Source organism: Ornithorhynchus anatinus, chromosome 3, assembly GCF_004115215.2.
Source record: "Ornithorhynchus anatinus isolate Pmale09 chromosome 3, mOrnAna1.pri.v4, whole genome shotgun sequence".
Lineage (NCBI taxonomy): Eukaryota > Metazoa > Chordata > Mammalia > Monotremata > Ornithorhynchidae > Ornithorhynchus > Ornithorhynchus anatinus.
The window spans coordinates 69,199,134-69,213,889 of NC_041730.1; the positions used below are offsets into that span (position 1 = coordinate 69,199,134).

Here is a 14,756-nt window from a genome sequence, read left to right on the forward strand (position 1 = left end):
TCCTCTTCCAGGGCTTACAATAAAAGCTCAGTAAATATGATTGAATGGATGAAGGGGGGAGGGCAGAAATGGCTTCTGATGCAATGGTGGAATGGAGTTCTGCCCTGGCAGAGGGGTGATTGTGGGGAGTGATGAGATGGACTCCCCATTAGCCTGAGGCCTGGGACTTCAGTCCCTCCATCCCCTGCATTAATCTGACTCTACTCTCATCAAATGCTGGGCTCATCTCTGGAGAATTGGCTCATCTTCCTCATGATGCTCTCATCACACCTAAACCTCTGAAGCTGGACTTCTACCTAGATTCTCTTTCTCACTTTACTAAGACACCCCCTTCTTTACATCATTCCTAAAGCTGCTCTAATCATGGATTCTTCACAATTCTTTTCCTGCTTAAAAGGATGAGGAGCTTTTCCGCTACTTTCAATCTGTCATTGAAGGTAATTACAGAACTATCATATTAGGGGGAGGCCTTCAGAGTTTGAACTGGCAATTCCACTCTTTCTTGCTTCATTCATTAATTCATATTATTGAGCACTTACTGCGTGCAGAGCACCTTAACTAAGCTCTTGGGAGAGTACAACGCCACAATGAACAAATACATTCCCTCCCCACAACGAGCTTCACTATTCACCACTAAGTTGCCTTCACTATGCAACAGTAATTGTGTTATTTGTTAAAAACTTACTTTATGCCAAGCCCTGTACTAAGTTATGAGGTAGATGAAGATGATCAGATCAAACATAGTCCCTGTTGTACATGGGGAAAGTAGGCATTTTATCACCATTTTATTGATGTGGTAACTGAGATAGAGAAGTCAAGTGACTTGCTCAAAGTTACCCAGCGGGCAAGTGGCAGAGCCAGAATTAGAACCCAGATTCCCTGACTTCGAGGCCATTCCTCTTTCTTCTAGGCCAGGATATACATGCACCCAGTTCTTCTCTTACGCAGGTATTGCTTTTTGCTGAATATCATGCTAAGGAAAACACGAGTTGTCCAATCCATCCTGGTGCCACATGCCATGGCATATGTTCCTGTACACAGCTCTTTCTTCCCACAGTGCACATCACACTATATCCAAGAAGCTGTTGGAAAAAGCCTCCCTAATTCCCTAACAGAGTTCTAGCCCCCCAAAAAAGGTGTAGTGAAAACAAGTATTGTGCCTGAACTCAGAACACTTTCAACTTAATTTCTGTGGGTTTTGATGGTTCTTCAGTGATCTCTAGGCTTAGATGCCTTTTGATGTGTTGTCTGTTGTGTGCTTTTAGAATGTGAGCTCTTGAAGGGCAGGAGCTGTGTCTAATTGTAACTCCCAGCACAATTGTGCTGATCAATGAAGGCTCTGGGAAGACTGATGAAGTGAGCTCCAATACCTTCTGGGCTTTCGCTTGTTGGCCACCTACAAGATGGCTGCTAGTATCATTATTATTATAGTTATCATTATTGATTTTATAAGCACTTACTGTATGCCAAGCACTGTACTAAGCCCTGGGATAGTTACAAGATAATCAGATTGTGCATAGTCCCTCTCCCATAAGGAGCTCATGGTCTAAGTAGGAGGGAGTAGGATTTAATTTGCATTTTACAGATGAGGGAACTAAGAAACTGAGACAGGCTGCAGGCTATGGAGCGCTCTCCTACCATTGAAATTCACATGCATGGTAAAATTATACCCAAGTGACTTGCCCACGGTCTGGACCTGGGACTTCAGTCCCTACATCCCCTGCATTAATCTGACTCTACTCTCATCAAATGCTGGGCTCAGCTCTGGAGAACTGGCTCATCTTCCTCACAATGCTCTCATCACACCTAAACCTCTGAAGCCGGACTTCTACCTAGATTCTCTTTCTCATTTTACTGAGACCCCCCTCTTCTTGTGTGGCGTGTGGCAGATCCAGGATTAGAACCTAGGTCCTCTGACTCCCAGGCCCATGTTCTTTCCACCGGATCAAGCTACTTCTCTTTGGCAACACCTTGTCTGGTCCTCCATCACTCTGTCCACATCACTGCAAAGCAGTTGCTGCCATGGATTAGAGGCTTCATTGACTCATTCAATCGTGTTTATCAAGCACTTACTTGTGCAAAGCACTGTACTAAGCCCTTGGGAGAGTACATTACAACAATATACAATCACATTCCCTGCCCACAATGATCTTATAGTGTAGAGGATGAGCTTAAAGTGTAGGGGACAGCAATGGGTCATGGGGTCATGGGAGACAGGAATGTCTGCTGCTGCCACTAGTGACATATTAGCAGGATCTACAGGTGTTCAGTAAGAGAGGGATTTTTTAAAAAATGTAATTTGTTAAGTGCTTACTACATGCCAGGCACTGTACTAAGTTCTGGGGTAACACTAATCAAGTCGGGCAGAGTACCTATCCCCCACAGAGCTCACAGTCTTAATCCTCATTTGACAGATGAGGTAAATTAAATGACTTGCCTAAGGTCACACAACAGACTAGTGGTGGAGTTGGGATTAGAACGCAGGTCCTCGGACTCCCAGGCCAGTGATCTATCCATCTAGGCCATGCTGCTTATCATGGGACTGGATAGGGCCAGGGTGCTTTTAAATTGCAGTGGCAGAGACTGATGCCTGAATGAGTGTTCAGACTCTAAATTCTTGAAAACAATGCTCCTCTACCCCAAACACAAATAGGACAAAATCAATCCTAGACGTCTCGATTCCTTGTTTACACAAGCCAAGCAAAGTGGTTTAAAATTTAGATCCAAATCCCCAGAACCTCACTTGAAATATCTAGATGATTAAAGTCAAAATGTATTTTTGGCATTGATTTATAAGGATAATTTACCAGAATAAACTTGGCCGGTATCAAACATAATGAATTAAATCTGTGATTAGGTGAGCAATTATTTTGGCTCATCTTTCTCTTTGTCCACTGCATCGACATTATCTCTGTACTTGCATCTGCAGGCACAAAGATAAGTAGAGTGGCTAACTCAAAGCCAAAGACATCATGCTTCAGAAATATAAACTGATGATCGAGATCATTTATCATATGCATTTACATGCCACTCGAGCAAAATTCCCCCCTCACAGCATAGCTCTCGGCAGATGAGATGTTTTTCTACAAGCATAATCTTCCCATGCATATGAATTTCAATGGTAGAAGAGTGCTCCCTGGCCTGTGAACTTACAGGGATTTGCTCTGAAACATTATTAGGGGAGGGAGAAGAAGAAAGAAGGATTAGAGTGGTTTTCTGCTCACCTTCATCCTCTATTCCTCCCTTTCCCCTCCTCCTTTCATACACGTAAATTGAAAGAGAGAAAAGGAGATGGGATGAATCAAAAGAAGCATCATGGACTAGTGAAAAGAACACAGGCCTGGGAGTCAGGGGATCTGGGATCTCAGCCCTGTCATTTATGTGCTGTGTGACCTTGAGGGAGTCACTTAATTTCTCAGTGCCTGAGTTACCACATCTGTAAAACTGGGGATTAAGACTCTGAGCCCCGGGATTGTGTCCAACCTGATTATCTTGCGCTTAGTACAGTACCTGACATAGAGTAAGCATTTTACAAATACCTTAAAAAAAGAGTGTATATATGTGTGTGTATATATATATATATATACACACTTAAATATATATATATATATTTGAAACCTTCCCCGCCACAACCCTCCTCTGCTTCTCCTGATCCTGCTCTTCATTTTCTTCCTTTTACTCCTCCTAGTCCTATTCTCATTTTCTTCTTTCTCTTTCTTCTCCCTATTTTTTCTTTCTCTTCTTTCCTCCCCCTCCTTGTCCTTCTCATTTCTGCTAGCCTCATCTGAGAGTGCATAGAAGTCAGGCATTTTTAAGTATGAGCAAACATGGTGGTGCTCTCTTTGGTCTTTCCCACCAGTAATTTTTGAGTTGCTTTCCTATGAGGTGATCTTATTAGAATTTGAGCAATTTAATGGATCAGCATTTTGGACAAACTGGATGCTTGGTCAAGTTGTATGTGCTCAATAAATGCCATTGATAATGATGATGATATCATGAATCCTGACTCAGGTATGGGTTAAAATGGGCCTTGAATTGTAAGCTTGTTGTGGGCAGGGAATAAGTCTACCAATTCTGCTCTATTGTACTCTTCCAAGCAGTCAGTACAGTGCTCTGCACACAGTAAGCACTCAAAAAATATGGTTGATTGACTAGCTTGTGAGCCCTTTGTAGGATAGAAACATGATTATCTTATCTCCAACCCAACCCTTTAGTAGAATGTTTGACACATAGCTAGCATTTATAGATGCCACTATTATTATTATTAGCCTTATAGAGTGGCCTGATCTCAAAGGATAAAGGTTAAACCATTCCACTCTAGTAAGAGTTAAGTGATGCTCAAGGGGGTGAGATTCCCATCTCACAACTTTGTCTTACTATCATCCACTCCTGCACAGGCTGCTCACTGACCTTGTGATATATAAGTATGTAGCCCTGAAAATTCAACACCCATTTGACAGTTAAACCGAAGGGTCCATTTTACATACGTCAATATGCTATTGCCCTTTGGTTGATCTGGTTATGTTTGCTCTTCCTCCTCCCCACCCCTCCCTCTATTTCCAAATGACCTTTATTTTGAAATTATCCTTTTCACCCTTCTTTTTATGCACACACACAGCCTCAGCTCTTTTCCCTCACTTTGCATTAGCTTGTAAACCCCTCAAAGTCCATACTTCCATATGTTCCCCAAGCTCTGCACACAGTAAGCTCTCAGTGAATAAGTGACTGCTGTTGACTATTGATATCTTTATCACATTTTCATATCCAGACATAATGGTACATACAAGGGGGAGTATAGGCAAATGGCCACAGACAACATTCAGATTTGTAAAGGTGTCCCAATTCACGAGCTCATCTATACCCATATATACTTACACACGTTTAGAGTTCTGCTACACACAGAAACTTATGCCTAGGAATGTTTGCTCACTGAAAGACTGACTCTCATGCCCACAGACATATTTTCATATGTATGTGCCCATACACTAGTAAGCATATTCTAGATCTCCTTAAGAGATCATGTCTACTGACTCAATTTTACTCTTCTCTCCCAAGTGCCTAGCTCATTGCCCTGCACAAAGTGAGCTCTCACAAGATACCACTGATTTATGTACACTCACACACTCACATGTAGACAACAAACAATAATCGAACTTCTGTGTCAGCATCAGGACAAAGTAAGATGGAGTCTGGAGACTTGATCGTGGAAATGGGGAGTCTAGAAGGAGGAGAAATTTGGGTGGAAAGTGGTCAGTGGGGGAGTGTTTGGGAAAAGGGGCTTCTGAAGAGAGAAGGGAATCTGGGGAAGAGATGGCAAATCTGGGAAAATGGGTCACTGAATGACAAAGCTCTGAGAGCTCCCACCTGCCCTCTGCACCCCTCAGTTAAAGGGCCAAGTTTCAGCCCATCCACTGCCACAATCGGTCAGTGATACAGCAGTAAGCGACCTAAGCCATCGGGGAACATATCCACCAGTGCTACCGGGAGACTGCTAGTATTGGCCCCAGCAGAACATGCTTTCAAAAGACCAATCCTGGTTGCTCCCAAAGTCAAGCCAGCCTCAAGCTGGCTGGCACGGGCTTACTCACAACTCCTGGGTACAAACCAAACACCCAGGTGGCTCATTTTGAGCAGGGTCTGTCATTTTCTGTTAACTAGAAATTGTATCTTAACCGTGTGTGTATTTACCTTTCTTTTTGTTACTACTAATTTTGTCTGCCTTATCTCCTCTTTGCATTATAAACTCTGGAATGAGGGGACAATGTCTGCTGAACTTGGTAAAGCTCCGTGGAGCTAATTGCCAAGCCAGAGGGTGCTCAGTAAATATTAGTTGACGGTGCTTGAAAAGGGTGGAACTTCCTGAAGCTGTCTTGGCAGATTTCCCAGACCTGGGATCAGAAGCAGTTTGGCCTTAGTGAAAAGAGCATGGACCTGGGAGTCAGAGAAGCTGGGTTCTAATCCTAACTCTGTCACATGTCTGTTGTGTGACCTGGGGCACATCACTTAACTTCTCTGTGGCTCATTTACCCCATTTTTAAAATGAGGATTATATCCTACCCCCTCCTACTTAGACTGTGAGCCCCTTGAGAGGCAGTGATTGTGTCCCATCTGATTAATTTGTATCTATCTCAGCACATAGAATGGTGCTTGGCACATAGTAAGTGCTTAACAAGAATAATGACAATAATGATAATAATAACAGCTATCTGGGACCTTAGGGATGTTAGCTGTGAATCAGAGTGGCTGGAGTTTATGGAGGGTCCTCCTACCCCTGCCCACCAACTTCTTTGAACCCAGAGAGTTCCTGGAATGCAACTTGCCAGAGGCTGCTCAGGTAATCCGAGGACTGCCTACTGGGGAAGAGAGCTGTGGGTTTGATTACCACTCACCTAGAACAATTTAAAATTCCCCTCCGATGTTGGGTGATTGTTTTTTCTCTGGTTGTGCTTTCTTCTGGTTCTTTGTCACAGAGTTTGACTCTATAATAATAATAATAATAATGTTGGTATTTATTAAGCACTTACTATGAGCCAAGCACTGTTCTAAGCACTGGGGTAGATAGAGGATAATCAGGTTGTCCCACATGAGGCTCACAGTCTTAATCCCCATTTGCCAAATGAGGTAACTGAGGCACTGAGAAGTCAAGTGACTTGCCCAAAGTCATACAGCTGACAGGTGGAGGAGCTGGGATTAGAACCCATGACCTCTGACTCCTAAACCCATGCTCTTTGCACTGATCCACACTGCTTCTCTATTCACTGACCTGTATGGATATGCATCTGGGTGACTTGGCAACAGCCTAGGTTTCCTCTGAGCCCACTGCCTTTGAGGCCTTAGCGGAGCCAGCTCAAATCACACAGTCTCCTCTCATGGGCTTTTTTTCCAGAAGCAGCTGGATCCTGCTGTGTGGGAAATCAGGGAGTCCTCCCTATTATCTTCCCACTCCTCTGCTTATGCAAGGATTTATATCAATCACACTTACTGAATGCTTACCATGTGCAGAGCATTGTGCTCAGTACCTGGGAGTGTACAATATAATAGACATATTCGCTACCCACAACAACCTCATGGTCATATCCTGCCTTGTCTACTGCATCTTCTTGCTGACCTCCCTGCCTTCTGTCGCTCCCCACTCCAGTCCATATTTTATCCAGCTACCTGGATCATTTTTCTAAAAAAATATTCAGTCCACAACTCCCCACTCCTTAAGAACCTCCCGTAGTTGCCCATCAACCTCTGCATCAAACAGAAACTCTTTCCTATTATCTTTAAAGCACTCAAATCAGCTCAACCCCTACTATGTTACATATTTCACTCCTCTAGCTCCAGCTTGTCACTGTGCTTTGATCTCTTCTCTCTTACTGTAACCCTTTACCCACATCCTATCTAACCCTGGCTCCTCCACTCGTCTGCTGTGTGACCTTGAGCAAGTCACTTCACTCCTCTGGCCCTCAGTTCCCTCATCTGGAAAATGGGGATGGAGACTGAGCCCCAAGGGGGACAACCAGATTACCTCTTATCTACCTTGAATCTGCTGAGTAGTAGAATAGCGTTGGGCATAGAGAACGGGCCTGAGAGTCAGAAGGTCATGGGTTCTAATCCCGGCTTGGCCACTTGTCGGCTGTGTGACCTTGGCAAATCACTTCACTTATCTGGGCCTCAGTTACCCCATCTGTAAAGTGGGGATTGAGACTGTGAGCCCCATATGGGACAGGGACTGTGTCCCACCCAATTTGCTTTTATCAACCCCAGCGCTTAGTGCAATGCCTGGCACATAATTAAGTGCTTAACAAATACTGTAATAATTATTATTATTATCCTCCCTCTGATCTGGAACTCCCTCCCCCCTTCACATACACCAGAACACTACTCTCCCCACCTTCAAAGCCTTATTAAGGTCATATCTCCAAGAGGCCTTCCCCGATTAAGCCCTCCTTTCCCCCGTCTCCTTCTCTCTCCTGCATTCTCATGTACTTGGATCTGTACCTTTTAAGAAAATGATATTCACCCAACCCACACCTCCACAGCACTTATGTATTTTAATGTCTGTAATGTATTTTACACTGTCTGTCTCTCCCTTTTTACTTTAAGCTCCTTGTGGGCAAGGAACGTTTCTACTAACTCTGCCGTTTGGACTCTTCCAAGTAGTTAGTACACAGCAAGCACTTAGTAAATACTACTGATTGATTGATACTCCATGTACCAGAAATACTTACTGAGTACTTACCTTTTGCAGGACAGTACTCCAAAGTGCCTGGAGAGTGCAGTAGGGGAGGTAGACACCATCTCTGTCTTCAGAGACCACAAACCCATAAGTGTATCTGAATGTGAACCTAATGTCTCATCACAGAGTGAATGTCTATATGTGTAGCATTATATGTAGTAAAGTGGATACCCCTATATGCATATTGTGGGTTATGGCTGATTATTGGATACTATTTATCTCCTGAGCATAATAATAAGAATAATATTAATAATGATAATTGTGGTATTTTTATGTGCTTTTGCTAAGTGTTGGGGTAGATACAAGAAAATCAGGTCTCACATGGGCCTCACGGTCTAAGTAGCAGGGTGAACGGGTATTGAATCTCCATTTTGCAGATGAAGGAACTGAGGCACAGAGAATTTAAGTAGCTTGTCCAATGTCACACAGCAGACAATTGGTGAAGCCGGTATTAGAACCCAGGTCTTCTGACTCCAAGGCCCGTGCTCTTTCCACTAGGCCATGCTGCTTCTCAGAATCCTGTGGAAAACTTACCTGAAGTAAGAACTGGGGTTATGTGTTACGATGTTAAGCTATTGTCATTTAAGAGCCTGCTATCTTTGAAAGTGCTTGCTTCTGACCTTCCATACTTCTCTTCCATGTCCTGTCTTCCTCCAGCACCTGATTCTTCTAAACTGCCCCCCCACTACTACTGCTGTTACTAATCCTAGGACTTTCTTGTATTTGGGCTTGTTTTTTTTGGAAAGAGAGGGAGGAGCTTTATTGGAAGAAGATTCTGGGTAATTCAAGAAAATAAATGAATAAAACATACATATACTGTCTTTCAGTGTTTCTGTTTGAGAACCCTGCTCTCTGCAGACATTCACTCAGAGCAGAATACGCTCTGCAGAATGCATGCAGTTGAGTCACGGCAAGATTTGCCTGAGGTGAGTGCCTCATATCCGTGTTAAGGCTTCAGAGGCACGCCTTCTTTTCATACAAACCTTTCAGATAGAAGCTTTTTTCAGTCTGACTTCAAGAGGTGGTGCTAAAAAAGACTTCAATTTATGGTCCGACTGGTCAGGAGGAAACATACAGGCTAACAAGATAAAAAATAAGCGACTTTTTGGTTTGGGTTTTTATTTTTTTCTTCCGGTTGTCCCATTTTTAAGACACATCCTTTGGTTTTTAACCCCCCGGCAGGAGTTGAGTGTGTCAGATCCTTTCGGAAAGGTAAAGGAAACGTTGCTGTAATTTGACACCAACCTCCGGCCCGAAAGGAAACTTCACACACTGGTAAGTTTGGGAAGCTGGGGCTGAGCACTCATTTTTTGCTGGAATGTATTCCCACCCATTCAGCTTGTTCTCATGCTCTGAAGCTGGGTTCCAAGGAGGTGAGGCGTGGGTAAGTAGCTGTGGGCCTGAAATATGTGGAACAGCTTGTGAGTGTAAGTGGGGAATGTAGGGGGTCTTGGGGGGGGACCAAACAGGAATCTTTGATACTCTAAGCTTAAAGCAGAAGGCGCTGCTTGAAATCCAATCCTGTTAGAAAACTGACATTGATATGTGCGGCACATGTCGCTAGACAACTCTAGCTTGCTGTCTCTGTTTATGTATTTGCATAGCAAACAGCTGGTTAAAGAGAACTCAGCATTTCCAACTTCTGTCCATCTGCATTTCAGCTAGAAATGGCATTTTTCTCTTTCTGTACCGAGCAAAAAGAAGGTGGACTGAGGAAAAGTCACTCCGGTATTGTGGCATGTCTTGACTTGGCGCTGGGTGAAATGGCTAATCAGCTCAGTAAATTTTATATATATTTTTTTTTACTCTTCTACCCTGTTGCTTCCTGTTCTGATCCAAGTTCACCATCTGCTGTTTTGGTTTGGGTTGTCGCAGTGTATTAGATTCAAAGATTTTCTCATTCAAAATAACAATCTGATTCTGTGGATTTACGAATCGACTCTGCAGGGGAAGTGTTCATCTGTTTAAAAGGTAAAGGGTGTAGCTCTAAGGGACTGGCAGTTTATGATAAAGGTTTCATATCAAAAGGTCCAGTTCTTTATTTCAAAGCTAAATTTCGGGGGAACTTGCCTTCGATCAGTCAATCGATAGTATTTATTGAGTACTTTGTGAAGAGAACTGCACCAAATGCTTAGAAGAGTACAGTACAACAGAGTTGGTAGAGATATTTCCTGCCCACAAGAAGCTTACAATCTAGATGGGGAGACAGACATTAAAATAAATTATGGATATGTACATAAGGATTGTGGGGCTGAGGGCGGGGTGAATAAAGGTTACATATCCAAATGCAAGGATGATGCAGAAGGGAGAGGAGGTATGGGAAAATGAGGACTTAGCTGAAGAAGGCCTCTTGGCAGCTGTATGATTGTAGTAAGAATTTGAAGGTGGGAAGAATAAGCAGCGTGGCTCAGTGGAAAGATCCCGGGCTTAGGAGTCAGAGGTCATGGGTTTGAATCCAGATCTGCCACTTGTCAGCTGTGTGACTGTGGGCAAGTCACTGAACTTTTCTGTGCTTCACTTACATCATCTGTAAAATGGGGATGGACTGTGAGCCTCAGGTGAGACAACCTGATTACCCTGTATCTCCCCCAGTGCTTAGAACAGTGCTCTGCACATAGTAAGCACTTAACAAAGATTAACATTATTATTACTATTATGGTCTGTCATATATGAAGGGGGAGGGACTTCTGGTACAGAGGCAGAACGTGGGTAAGGGCGGCGTGGTAGATGAGCTCGACGTACAGTGAGTAGATTAATGTCAGAGGTATGAAGTATGCAGGCTGTCTTGTTGGAGCAGCGACATGGTGTAGTGGATAGACCACAGGCCTGGGAGGTCATGAATTCTAATTCCCGCTCCACCACTTGTCTGCTGTATGACCTTGGCCAAGTCATTTAACTTCTCTGTGCCTCAGTTACCTCACCTGGAAAATGAGTCTATGAGCCCCAGGTGAGACAAGGATTGTGTCCAACTCAATTTGCTTGTACCCACCCCAGGGCTTAGCACAGTGCCTGGCACATAGTAAGTGCTTAACAAATACCATCATTACTATAGTAGTAGTTGTAGTACGAAATCATTGAAGTAAGGTAGGTGGGGGTCAAAGTGAATGTCTTTAAAGCCAATGGTAAGATAATGATAAGTGGATGCCTTCAACCACTAATGTGGGAAGCCATTAAACAGGTCAACCCCAAATGATTTCTGGTCGAGCTATCGTTCTATGGTATTCTTATGTGAACCCTCAAATCACGCCTATTTAACAGAAAAATGGCGTCTGCAGAAAATGGTGCTGCCTGTACATCTGATTTCCATATTCTAAACCTAAGACATTGGTGATGCCTGAGAAGATTTTAAAAAGGGTGGCATTATTGGCTCTCTGTCAAAATGGAGAGCAGCAAATTGAAAGTCAAGGAGCAGAGGAGGTTATCTAGTCTTTACCTGCTAAATCACAGCAAACACGTCAGTTTCAAATAGTGAGCATAAATTAAGGGCTGTACTTAAAGTTATATTATTCACCCAATATTTAAACTCTTCATATTCTCAAAGGACTCTACTATTTGGCCACAGTGGGTGGGTAGAGGGGGACAGGACAGGGAGGGAGACCGAGAAGGTCCCGCACCTCCAAACCAACCCCTTCCTCCCCACCAACCGACCAAGGGACAGGAACCATGTCTAGTTTCCCCAATTCCCTCTTCTTTATGGTATTTGTCAAGCACTTACTATGTGCCAAGCTTTGTATTAAGCACTGGGGTAGCTACATGATAATCAGATTGGACATAGTCTATGTCCCACATGGGGCTTACCGACTTAATCTCCAGTTTACAGATGAGGGAACTGAGGCAAGGAGAAGTTAAGCAACTTGCCCAAGGTCACACAGCAGGCTGAGCTGGGACTGGAACCCAGGTCCTCTCCCACGCCTAAGTTCTTTCCACCAGGCTACGGTGCTTCCCTCCTAATGTATTCTTTCCCAGCCCTTGCAACAGTGCTCTGCACACAATAAGTGCTTATTAACTACTATTACTATTTCTACTGAGTTATTTTCATGAAGCAGCAGAGAGTCCTGACAGTGTCATTGTTTAACATAAAGGACCCTGCTCTGTTCCATTCCACTCTGGCTGAGTTTTAACATCACGCCTTGTGCAGGGAAACAAATAATTTCAGAAGAAACTGGATTAGCCTGTTCTCCTAGTATTTGCCAAGAAAGGATAAACTGAAACTGTCAAACTTAAGGTGCAAACTGCTGCTGCCCTTTCTCATGGATTTCTCCGACCCTTTATTACCAATAACAAGTACGGCATTTATTAAACCCTTCTCACTATGTGCTATGCGCTGGGGCAGATGCAAGGTTTTTGAGTTGGCAACAGTCCCTTTTCCATGTGGGATCTCTCATATCTCTTCATATAGAGAAGCAGCATGGCCTAGTAGCAAGCAGGCTTGGGAGTCAGAGGGCATGGGTTCTAATTCCGGCCCCTCCATTTATCTGCTGTGTGATCTTGGGTAAGTCACTTAACCTCTCTGTGCCTGACATACCTCATCTGTAAAATTGGAATTAAAACTGTGAACCCCTTGTGGGACAGGGACTATGTCCAACCTGATTACCATGTATTTTCCTCAGTACTTAGAACAGTGCTTGGCACTCAGTAATTGCTTAACAAATACCATCATTATTATGTCAGCATTTGCCTTTACAGAGCTGGTGATTTGATGTACCTATCTTCCCAGTTACCTGACTCACAAAAGCAAAGAACAAACCTAGGGAGATTAAGAAGTGTGTTTATGCTCTTGCTTTTTTTATTAGCTTTGTGAGAATAGGAATTTTCCAGAGTTACAAGCGCTCTGGCTATTTGGAGAGAGAAATATGGTTGGCTTTAAACTTCCACTGGGAGACTTCTGGTCTGTCTCATCATCCTTTTAGTTTACTAGTGAGCTAAATCTGGAAGGAAAGGTCAAAATCAGCACTATCTGTGCTGTGATAATCCATCAATTTCTTGAATTCCTTAATTAAAGATGTATTTCAGCAATAGTTTAATTGCTTAGGCCATTAACCTACTACAGGGAGAGAGTAGCAAAAAAGGCAGGAGCTAACCTGCCCCTTGTCAAAAGCCTGCAATTTCTAAATGAAAATAGGCTCTCGTATATATTAAAGGTGTATCCTTATGATTGAAAGTTTTGATAATGGAAACAAGTAAGAACCCAAGTGTCTTTTTGAGTAATAGGCCACAAGTGAAGAAATAACAAGCAATAATAAACACAGAGTCCAGAGTAAAGTCAACTGGAAATAAAAAACAAAATATATCTGGTCCAGCTAATAAAGGTTGCTTTACAGAAGTCATGTCACATGACCTTCCGGTGGTGATGTATGTTATTTTATTTTGGAAAATATAGAAAGATGATTTTTGTGGCTAACTGAAGCTTTATGGTTCTGACAGCATTAGAATTATGGCAAGTAAAACAAAAATGGATTACTATTTAAACAGCCCTGGAAAAAAGACTAAAGACCTTGATGGTATGTTATATTTTGCAGAGCAACATTTTTATTTTACAATTCTAGAAAGCTTCAATGGAGCACAACCTCCATTTTGTAACTGGGTCTTTTTCAGATGAAATTACTGTCAGGAATAAATTGGCTTTGGATCTCATTATCAATCAATAGTATTTATTGTTCACTCTATACAGAGCTCTGTACTAAATGCTTTCGAGAGTACAGTAGAATTAGCAGGCATAATAGAACTCAAGGAGTTTACTATTTAGCAGGAAAGACACGGATAAAAATAAATTTCCAACAGGGGGAAAAAGGAAAGGGGCTTGAGCTAGTGCTTGAATAAGAATGTAATGAAAGGTGTACACATAAATGCTAAGGGAGGTTGAGAGGAATTAAATGATTAGGAGGCATAATCGTGATGGGGTAGAATTGTGGTGAGATTAGAGATTGCTCAAGAAAGGTCTCCTGGGGGAGATGTGATTTCAGAAGGTTCTTGAAGATGGGCAGAGATATAGATTGTCAGATATGAAGGGGGAGAGAGTTTGGAGAGTTTCAGGAATGGGAGAGAATGAGATCAAGAAGTCAGGAGAGATGAGAAGGAGCACAGTGAGTTGGTTAACTCGAGAGCAGTCGATTGTGTGAGCTGGGGTGTAGTGGGAGAAGAGAATGGATAAGAAGGAGAGAGCTTCCTGATTGGGTGCCTTAAATCTGATAGGAATTTCTGCTTGATGCGGAGAAGGATCTGCCATCTTATTAGTCATGTTGGAGGACTTGGGAGGTGTGTAAATGATTCCAGAAACAGAGTGAAGTAATGACTAGTAAGAGGAGAGATTGGAGGCAGGGAGGTTTGTTTGGAGGCTGATATAATAGGCAAGTTGGGATGTGACAAGTGTCTTGATCAGCATGGTGGCCATTTGGATGGAGGAGAAGGAACAATCATGGAAATGTCCTGGGGGTATTGATGGGATTTCAAAATAAACTGAGTATGTGGTTTGAATGAGGAGTCGTCATCCTCAAGGGTAATACAAAGGTTGTGAGCTTCAAACACTGGGATG

General features: G+C 43.0%; 1 protein-coding gene across 5 annotated transcripts in view; it reads left to right on the forward strand.

The window, feature by feature from the left end:
* Positions 1–14,756, forward strand: part of RAB27B (RAB27B, member RAS oncogene family) — a 208,360-nt gene that overhangs the window by 121,219 nt on the left and 72,385 nt on the right. The window contains exon 2 of one of the 5 annotated variants that reach the window (XM_029060670.2): positions 9,407–9,499. The exons of 2 other annotated variants lie outside the window; for them this stretch is intronic. The gene's annotated coding sequence lies outside the window, so the exon portion shown is untranslated. Of the gene's footprint in view, positions 1–9,227; positions 9,500–9,546; positions 9,609–14,756 lie in introns of those variants that run through there. 2 more of the 5 variants (XM_007659651.4, XM_001509903.6) reach the window with 2 other exon arrangements.